The sequence below is a fragment of the Pinus tabuliformis genome, chromosome 4_2 (assembly GCF_031772625.1).
Source record: "Pinus tabuliformis cultivar Carrire ecotype Pingquan chromosome 4_2, CPIR1, whole genome shotgun sequence".
Lineage (NCBI taxonomy): Eukaryota > Viridiplantae > Streptophyta > Pinopsida > Pinales > Pinaceae > Pinus > Pinus tabuliformis.
Window position 1 is genome coordinate 167,483,149 of NC_142304.1, and position 9,195 is coordinate 167,492,343.

General features: G+C 38.1%; 1 pseudogene across 1 annotated transcript in view; it reads right to left on the reverse strand.

The window, feature by feature from the left end:
- LOC149168708 (protein NRT1/ PTR FAMILY 7.3 pseudogene) overlaps positions 1-8,812 on the reverse strand; it is a 73,858-nt pseudogene extending 65,046 nt beyond the window's left edge. The window contains exon 1 of the transcript XR_016259177.1: positions 8,719-8,812. The product of XR_016259177.1 is annotated as a protein NRT1/ PTR FAMILY 7.3 pseudogene (transcript). The remainder of the gene's footprint in view (positions 1-8,718) is intronic.
- Between the last annotated feature and the right edge of the window lie 383 nt (positions 8,813-9,195).

A 9,195-nucleotide genomic window follows, 5' to 3' on the forward strand; every position in this document is an offset into this window, starting at 1 on the left:
GGAAGTCGAAATGCAGGGTGCAGACCCTCTCACCAAGCTACCTGCATATGTTCCTCCGTGGAAGGGTAAAGCCAAGGTGCCCAAGGATATAGATGAGAGCAAGAGTTCTCTCCAAACTTTGTTGCTCCTAGATGATATTATTTTTGAAGGAGTGCACTTGGGACGGGTCCGCGTGCTAAAATTTGAAGATTGGGACCTCACGAACCACGAGAAGTTCCCACATTTAGTGACCACATAGCTAATTTTCCAGAAGATAGGTGCGTCAACTGGAATGATAGAGTTGGAGCTGCGTAAATGGCTTAGAGGTGTTGAGAAAGTAGGATTGCTAAACTTGCTCTGGGTGGCACATTACCACCGCACCCCAGTGACCATTTTTGTCATCAGGCAGCTGCTCTGCTTGGTGCATGATGGGTGCTTATGGCTAGAGGAGCCCATCCCCATCATAGAACATCTGATTCACAGGATTACCTGGCTCCCTTGCATAGTGGAGGACCCAACAAAAATTTCAAAGGGAAAGAGTGATGACTTGGCCATCGTGGAGTCCATGAAAAAGAAATTTAAGTTGGAGAAGAAGAAGTGAGGGTATGCCATCTCCAACATCATCAACCCTGCAGTTAAGGTCATGACATAGATATTGGCAGGAAAAGTGATGCGAAAGTGTCGTGCGGATGAGGTGCCCACACCAGTGGTTGCACTAGCATCACAATGTGCAGAAGGGGTCCAGTTCAACTGGGAAAACTATCTATGCAGTGAGTTCATTGCGAACTACCGCGAGGCATAGGAGCAGGGAAAAACATTCCATTATGCATGGCTTCTATTGTCGATAGTACTGGTGGCATGGGAGTTGCTTGAAGATAGCTAGTTCCTATTGATTGCGCAGGACCTTCAAAAGGCAGTGAAGTACGCTTCGCTGTGGGCAACCAGGGACACACAAAGGATGAGGGAGAGCAAGATCTTTTGGGTGCTCATGGAGATGAACATCAAGATGGGGATTAATCGCAAGATGCAAGTATCACCCATGGTCTATAATAGTCTGCAGAGCTTTGCAGAGTTCAAGGTAGATTTCCACCATGTCTTCATCAGGGCGTGGAAGGACCCCACTAAGACATGACATGAGTTACCATATTTGGTGACTGACGATGTGATATTCGCATTCCTTGAGTCTTGGCTGCCGGAGTGGCATGCCCCAACTGGCTCTACGGTGGAAGCAGAGAAGTCCATCATGCAGCAGAAGAAGGAAGAGACAAAACTACAAATGGCGTAGCTGGTAGAAAAGCATTGGAAGGAAGAAGCAGCAGCTAAGGCCCAAGTAGTGCGCGATGCTATGAAGTTGGCCGAGGAGGAGCAAAAGAGAGCAGAAGAAGAGTGTGAAGGATAAAATTTTCCTTCGCTCGAACCAGAGGCCAATAAAGAACAAGGTGGCACAGACCCACAGATAATGTCCACCCAACTAAAGCGTTTGTGCCCACGAGAGCAGGTAGGGCCACGAAAGAAGACAAAGGCCTCGAAGACTTCATTCGACCCTATCACCCTCACTAAGTTGGATCTACATGATATCGACAAAATGATGAGGGATGTCACTGCAGAGGCCCTCCAGCAGTTTGAGGAGCAACACCAGTTGGTGTTAAGGGCTCTCTGGACACAGATACAGGAGTTGCAGGTGCGCACTCCACAAGTTGGCATAGTGTCAACCAACCTCGTAATCAGCACTTCAGCTACCAAGGAAATGTTGTGCGCCAGGGTGACCAACACAATAGTGATGCTAGATGGAGTAATCATTACAGAGAATGAGGCCGCCAGGGCTATGATCAGTAGCTTGAAAGGGGTCGGGTTAGACATGGTTGCGCTCCCTCAGGAGACACTCTATCTTTTGCAGGATGGAGTCACTATAGAACTTCGGGCCAGGAAGAGTTGCACTATACAGGTAATGAGCGAGCAGCACATCAACATTGAGTAGTTGAGCCTACAACGCAACAAGGCAGTGGTACAAAATAGATAGATAGTACAGGTTATGGAGGAAGCTTGTCATATGGTCCCAGAGTTAGCCATCCAAGTAGAGGAACTGGTGGAGGTGCGCGTATGAAATTTAGTAGTGGGGGTGCACGATGCCAGATCAGAAATGGCCAGGGTTCAGCTGGAGCTAAACCTTCAGATAGTAGAGCTACAGTTGAAGGCTTAACCTTCAACTCCGCCGGAGGTCAGAGAACAGCGCACCACTGTGATCACAACAGAAATGGTGGCAATTGACAGTGCAGTGACAGACTGCATGAAGTTGTTCGAGCAGTCATTCGAGGTCCTTACCACCCTGCAGGAGGACCCGAACATAGAGTGCCTAGAGACAGAGGTGTGCGAGCTGTAGCAGAGATACGATGAGGTAAAAGGGATCGTGCAGATGGTTTCCCTTACACAAAGGCTTGCAAGGATGCAGCAAGCAAAGGCGCTCAAGGAGCAGGTGGATGTTGCTCGACATAAAGAGGCAGTTTTGAAAGCGCGCCTATAGTTGTGGATCGACGAGGCTTATACCATTACAACCTCCATTGAAGTAAAGCTCACGTAGTTGCAAGAAACTCAGTAAAGGATACAGGGAAGTAGTTCAATGACAACAGTCACCGAACAACGCGTAGAGGAAGTTTAGCAGGCATCCACTCAGTGCGTTGCCAAACTTGCAGCGATCCAATCAGAGTTGGGAGGTCTTTGTGCAAAGATCTTTGCACCGATAGAGTGACTCAAGGGTGAGTCACGATGTTTGTGTTGGGGGCCTGTTGGGCACCGGATCCCCTAAGGGTAGTATTGGGGCTTAGAGCCCAGATTTTGGTCCAATTTTGTAATATCGATGTAAAGACTCCACATTTTGTGGGTGCGGAGTGCGTAGTTTGTTAAAGAGTCATAGGGTTGTCTGCCCTTATTTTGATAATGTAATGTCGGCTGAAGAAGATCTACCCATGGTCCACAGACCATGGGATTTTATAAATAGAGCAAAGCTCTAAGTAGTTAAGGTAGCTAAGCTAATCACAACATGTCTAAGGAATGAAGATGTATGTGCGATAGATCTAAAGTGTAAAGTATAGTTTTGGGTCGTAGAGTAGGAAAAGGCTCTACAGCTAAGTGCGCAGGGCGTGTCGAGTCTGTAATCAATTGAAGTATTAATAAAGAGAATTTTCTATCATTTCTGCGTCTTTACTTCCTGTTTTATGCATCTGTTATATTGGGTATGAATTTCACTTCTAAGGCTTATATGATGCGCGAATGTGTATAATTGTGTTGATTAAGTGATTGCAAGTTGGAATATCTATTTACGTAGAGATAATTAAGTTCAGTAAATAAGATAAGTAAGATACTTGGTGTAGTTTAGGAGATATCGCAGTTCGCTGCCTTAGCAGCGTGAAAGGACTTCAGCCCTTGGTTAGGGCTACACGAAAGTTGATTCTAATAGATCGTGGAGGTATTGAAGGTGAGAACATAGTGTGAAGTGACCTGCACGAAGGCAGGTCTAGTTGGACTAAATCGACATCACAAACATCTCAAGGGTGCGGAAACTTGGTTCCAGCATCCCCCCATATTGGTTTGGGTGAGCCTTTAGTTCGCGCTCTGCGGGTTGATGCCGAAAGGGCTAATAGTGTATGGATTTGTTTAGCTAAATAACTTTGAACCTACGTTAGGCCCCCATAAGACAATAATAAATCCAGTGCCATCAGTATGTATTAGAAGCTCTCCATTCAAGTCATGAACCTCCTTTTTATTCTCATCCAAACATGGTATATTTGAAACATAGATAAAATTTACATATGAGATGTCACCTCCAAAGGGAATGATTTTCGAAAGAATCAATGTAAATTGAGTTATGTACTTCTTCAAATTGGAAACAGTATGTACATGCATAAACAAACATTGTGCCTAATGGATAGATTTTTTAAACAAAATGTATGTACTTTTTTCATCTACTTCTGCAAATGATTCAGTGCAAACAAAGTAACAGTTGACTAATGATGACATGGTATTTTTCCTTTTTTCCTTTCCACCATCCTTGATTAAGTGTTATAGGGAGAAGGCAAGTCTATATCTTAATGTAGGTGTGATAGGTGGTGTAGTTGGGTTTGCGCGATAAGCCACAAGGGCATCTCTAAACTGAGGGAGCTTAGGACAGTGGTGTGAGTAATGGCCATAGGCCCACCAAGATAACTCGTTGATTATTTCTTTCCCATTTAGAGAGATCTTACTTATGCTAGATAACAATAATTTTGTCTATGTTCAGTCTAAAGCAACCTTATTGCCTCTATTTCTTCAAGTGAAGGTACCTACAGTTGTCCAAAGGTGAGATTTAGTACAACGACAGAGTGGGTATAAGCCGTGAACAGTTCCTATCCTATGGATGTAGAAAGGAAAAGGCATCGAAAGGGGTGAGGGGTATGAGAGGCTCTTTATAATGTTAGTTGAGGTTAGTGAAACCAGGAATGTTTCCTATTTTTTTAAACAAAAAATCCACAGTAAATAAATGCACTAGATCTCACAAATGAAACATCCTTTTACCTTCATATATTAAGATAACTAACCCAAGCACACAATGACATAAATGTAGTGTTATATCACCTCAATTGGTGTCACCAATTCTAAACGCTTATCCCAACTTGACTCCCTTGTCTTCTTGTTAAATTAATATCTACATAAGATCAAAAGATTGGAATTCACTCAAAAGTTCCATTTCAATTCAGGTATTGTAAAACCTAGAATTAGTAGGTACTAGAATGTACAAATTAAATTTATTTTTAGAGAAAGCAAGTTCACACAGATTCCAATGTATTAGATACAAAAGTTCTTTGTTGCATACTATAAAATTGTAAATTATTTTAATGCTTGTACTATTCTTGTTGAAGGTATTAACTAAATAGAAATTGAACATGTAAGTGATGGGAAACACCACAAGGTCACAACTACATGTATCCCTCATCTTGCTACTCATGATATCAACCCTATTCCATCTTCTTACTAGACAGTGACAAATAAAAACAAATAATACACCTTTGAATTACTATTTCTCATACCTTCTTCCATCTATGGTAGTATGTTCTTTCTAATCTGAAGAACTTGGTAAGTTGGAATAACTAAGTTGTACAACAAATCCCTTTAAAATACAGAAGAAATTTCAATTTAGTTCAAAGATCTTCCACTCATCTGACTGCAAATACAATAAGTAGTGCAGTGCATTATGTAGAAGCAAAAATGAATCAACTTGAAAGTAACTTACCTTGAATGCTAAATGTAATGTTACCATTTTGAGCTATTTGCTTCATATAGTTTTCCACTTCAACATCAAATTAATACTAATTGTCCTACACATATTCTTGAGACCAATGAGGCAAACTTAGATTAAATTTGACCAACTATTAAATTTAATTGCATGAATAAATAATAATTAAAAGGAATTGAGTGCATGAATACCAAAGTGATCTCCTCTCAGTTTTGAGAATAAATTATTAAAGTAGTTTAATATTGGAGCAAACCTCCCTCAACTCAACTCAACGAAGCAGTAGTGAAGTCAACGTTTACTTTGTTGTTGCTCTATTGGATCGAGCGTTTTTACCTCCAAGGTTATCCAAATCCTAATTGATTCTCTACTGAATAGGGCCAACCATGTGAAGGTGGAAGCTCTCATGGCCCCTCCCTCCCCTCACATCACTCTCAATTCCATAGTACCCAATCTATCTACTATATAGGAAATAGTTGAAATGAAGACATTATCATAAATAAATAAAAAATAGCAAACATCCATCCATTCATTCATTCATTCATTCATTCGTAGATCCATAAAATATTTCATCTTAATAAATTTTATCATAAAAAGTTATTTTTACATAATATGAAACAAGATTGTGTACATAAAGAAACATATAGAAATTATTCATTAACATATAACATTCATTTATTCATTCATTAATAATAGACATAAAATACTTCATCATAATAAATTATATCATCAAAAATATGTTTTCATAATATGGTAAGTGATGCTTCTAATGATATAACTAGTACAATCATTTCTTTTTCCTTTTCTTTATTTTTTACAACCTAGTCGTGTACTCGTGATGTTGTCAATGTTGTCGCAAGAGGGGTGGATCATCAGTTGTAACAAGAAGGAAATGTTAAATTGATATTTATTATTATAATTACAAGTATTTCATTAATAAATAGAGCATTAGAGTTTTATTTACCTCGTGCACTAGTCGTCATTGTTGGAATGGCTTCCCTTTGCTCCTCTTTTGGTACAGGATCCTCATGTATGAGACCCTCTTCCATTGAAAGTTGGCTCATGGTGTCTATATGTTGTGATGTGATCTCTGCCAGAAAAACTTATATAAGAAAGAAAGAAAAAAATTGATTAGATAATGTAAAAGTTAAGAAACAAACATTCATAATTGAACTTATGACATTAAAAAAATCACTTTAAAATATGGTTATTACCTTATATATTTGAAGATGTTGGTTGAACATTTTGATCCTATCTTTAGTATCAAGACTTTTATTTTTAATGTGAATCAAATGAACAATTTATTTGTTCTTTCTAACCACAATCTTATTGACTGTTACAATTCGGTTGGGAGAAATGAACAACTCGACATCATCAAACCAATGAGGATCATTGTCATCATGTGCCCCGTACTACATATTTCAACAAAAGAAAAGTTTTTTCAATTATCTAAACACATAATCAATATCACATTAAGTTATTTCAATTATGTATCTCCTACCTTATTTTCAAACCTTACCAATATTTCATAAATATATCTTTAGTGAAAGAAAACATTTGATGCAAAAGATACAAAAGTTATTTTATGCATAATATAAAATTATAAATAATTTTAATGCTTGCAGTATTTCTATTTTGGAATTTATTTGATGATAAGAACACAAACAAGGTCTTTCTATTTTTTTCCAATTGGAAAAATCACAACTTTTTATTAAGATAGTAAAAAATTACATGTACGCATGCCATGAGGCATTCAACCTGTCAGTAAAAAATGTGGTACTCAAAAAACTGGGATCTAAATAAACAAGTACAGTCATTTATTATTTGGTATCTTTCTCTTTTTAAGGTATTTCTCAATGAAATGTTGATCCCTCCATTCAATTGTTATAGGCTTTATATGCCTTGCTCCAAACCTGGTCATACACCTATGCTACTCCAAGGGGGGTGGAGCATCAACTACAATAATAAAGAACTGTTAAATTCATATTTATAGTTATTATTATTACAAGTGATTTGTTAATAAAAAGAGTAGTAGAGTGTTCTTTACATGCTTGAATATAGGAGGGGCATTGAATACTTTCAGACATGGCCATATGTTCCTCCTCTTCTCTAGCCTCATCCTATACATGCTCTGGAGTAGAAACAAGAAAGATTATAATTAATACACCATTTGCATTTAAATATTTTTAATTGTAATCCATACTACAAATTTTTTATAACACATGAAATACCTGCAGTACTGAGTTGAACATCAATTTGAAAGAGGCACTCCGCCTTCACTAGGCTTGTGTGTTGTATCTAAATTGCTTGCCTGCTTTTTACAATCAAGCACATTACTTTATGACCAAAATAATAACCAATAATATTGTACAAGTAACAATTTATAAATTCTCTTTGTTTCTTTTATTTACCTGAGTGTTAGATTTGGTGTCGAAAGACTGTGAAGATGCCAAGCTTGTCCTATGTTCAACCATGGCTTGATAGTCGTGCTTGTAAGCAAGCTTGAAGTCTTCCTCTGTGGAAACCTCATTGAATTGTGACCCCTACAATTTTGCATGAGAACATGAATTTTTCTTCTTCTGTGATATTAAATTAAAATTGTTAAGAATTTATAATTTGGATGTAAATTATTATTTTTTATACTTACAATTTTTGTGGCCAGTTTTGAGTAACCACCCAGGCCAAGATGATGTTGCCCATGTTTAGCTATTCTAGTCATCGTGGCTTTAGATGTATTTGGGATCCTATATTGACAATATTGAAAAACTTAATTAGATGTTGCAATGATGATAAAGCATCATAATTACATTATTAAAATTGCCTCATACCTTCCTGGTCCGGGTGGTGTCTTCCCTTGTTTTTGAAGCCCCTTCTACCTTGCATCTTCCATGAGGGATTTGCACTCTCTATCTGGAGCCATTGGAGGTCACTCATACTTAGGATTCTTATCCAAATGAACCCTATGTTGGTCCCACAAATTTTTTAAATATAATCCTTCTTTCGAGGTAATTCCATTTTTGTTTAAGGTACCCTCATCGAACGGGCCAACCATCTTGGTCATAAGTTCATATTTCAACTTCGAAATTTGGGATTTCTAGTTTGTGTGAATGGTGGGCCCAAATATTTCCAAGGTTACGTCATGCAAACGCCTATATAATACATCATTTCATACAAAACGATATTATCATTAGTTTAAAATAACCACAAATTATACATTAATTTTAATTAGATTATACTTAATATTTAAAACACTCGTTAAATACCTGGAATTTTCTCCAATTTCATGGCTACATTGTCATCATTTACCAAAAATGTAACTGATAGTGTTCCCATGCTAGTAATAGTGCAAGATCCAAGAAATCTCACTTTAAATTGTGTGATGGGATCATGCTCTACATCCACAACGTCATGTGTCGATCCTAGTGTATGTTGTTCAGGGGGTGCATATCATGGCATGTGTGGTTTATCAGGTGTACCAGTCTCACTGATTGGTGCATCACTTATAGGTAGAGCATCAATGTTGCCACCAACATAAGCCCCCATAGTCGCAGCATCAGGATCATACTCCATCGAAAACTCTTGTAAAATAAAGAATTTTTTTATGAAGGATGAAATAATTAAAATCAAAAATAAATAAATGGGGTAATTAAATAATTTTCTCACCTCATAGTGATGAATTTGGTCCGTTGAAGTTTCGATTTGGCCTCTTATCTCTTCTGTCGTCGGCTCAATTAAATTAAAGAATTGAGTTTCTTGTCTAATTTCATTTGAAGATTCTTTATTGTTTAGATTAGATCGATGGACAACAATGTAACACCCTCCTCCCACATATACCCAAGTAACTGACCAACTAGAGTAAACATGTGATGATAAGTTACTATGATATGATTTGACTCCCTACCTATTAGTTAAGGAAGTGGAACCAGCAGAACACATCACATAGACCTTCCACA